Genomic DNA, 1540 nt, shown 5'->3' on the forward strand with positions numbered 1-1540 from the left:
TGCCGGAAGCAGGCCTGGCCGGAAGAAGGTGAATTGTATTGCTGTCACAGTACAGTTACACCAAAGGCTTCGGCTGACCCATGAGAGGGCCTCTCAAGCCAGCTGGCCCCGAAGCGATGTCCCCCACCAATGCTGTACAGCCTTTCTCTGTCAGGAGGTCTTGGATGTGATCTGCTCCTGGGAAGCGGGTGTGATTCGCTGAGGTGGCTACTTTTAAAAGAGGGAAATTAGTTTCCTTTGCTCAAGCTCACGGTGGCTTATTTGTGTGTTTGGGAAACATTTTTGGTACATGTTTTGCTGATTTAATCTGCAGATCTTTCAAGGACAGCCAAGGAGGACATTTATTTATTTATCCATCTATCTATCTATCTATCTATCTATCTATCTATCTATCTATCTATCTATCTATTTATTTATCTATCTATTTACTTATTTGTTTTTGTGGCACTGGAGTTGAACACACAAGGCTTTACGCATGCTAGGCAAGTGCTACATTACACAGCTACACCCCAGCCCAGGAAAGGAGTTTTTAAATAAAGCTTCTCCTATATTCCATGCTCTTAACTTGGAATTTCCTTGATGGAATACAATCATATAAATGTGAGCTTCAGACCTGAGTGGAGCAAGATGATGGCTATATATTCTCATTGGAAAAATTTCCTACTGTAGAGAATTACTTAATGCATGAGTTAATCCAATGACAAGCACCCTTTTTGCTACTTCCCTCACTCCCCCCCCCCCCTTGGAAGCCAAATTAACAGAAAGCACTTACTTATCGTCTCTAGTGACAATCTGACTATGTACATAGAAATCCCAGACATTGAAATTTATAATATAGTGTCGAATATACAGTCTTTTACGTGGCTTTGGTGGCCACGTAGAATGTTTATTTGTAAAAAAAGTTCCTAATATAAATGACTGGAAGTGGCAAGGGGAACTATCCTATTCATATTAGTAATATTAAGTGACACATGGGGCTGGAAAGATGGCTCAGTGGTTAGGAGCGCTGGCTCGTCCAGAGGACCTGGGTTTGATTCCCAGCACCCACATGGCAGCTCAGAACCAAATGCAATTTCAACCCCAGAGGATCTGCTGTCTTCTGGCTCAGGCATCAGGCATGTAAGTGGTGCACAGGCACACAGGCAGGCAAAGCATCGCACACACGTAAAAAAGTGGCGCACGTTTAATAGATTTATAAAAAACATTTATATATGAGAAGTAGTATAGGATATCACTGAAATACATAAAATACAATACAGACAAAGGGAAATCTGTGTGTCTTGAGATTAAACGTTTGATGTCGGGATATAAAGTTTTGATGCTGTCATGGTAACACACAGGCATGGTAACACACGCCTGTAATCCCAGTACTCATAAGGTAGAGGCAGGAGGAGCATGAGATCAAGGGTAGCCTGGGCTACAGATAGCATTACAAGCTAGCCTGGACTATATGAGGCCCTGTATTCAAAACTAAACTAAACTAAACTTAACTAAACTAAACTAAACTAAACTAAACTAAACTAAACTAAACTAAACTAAA

This window comes from Psammomys obesus, unplaced genomic scaffold, assembly GCF_907164565.1.
Source record: "Psammomys obesus unplaced genomic scaffold, mPsaObe1.curated_primary_1811, whole genome shotgun sequence".
NCBI classification, from domain to species: domain Eukaryota; kingdom Metazoa; phylum Chordata; class Mammalia; order Rodentia; family Muridae; genus Psammomys; species Psammomys obesus.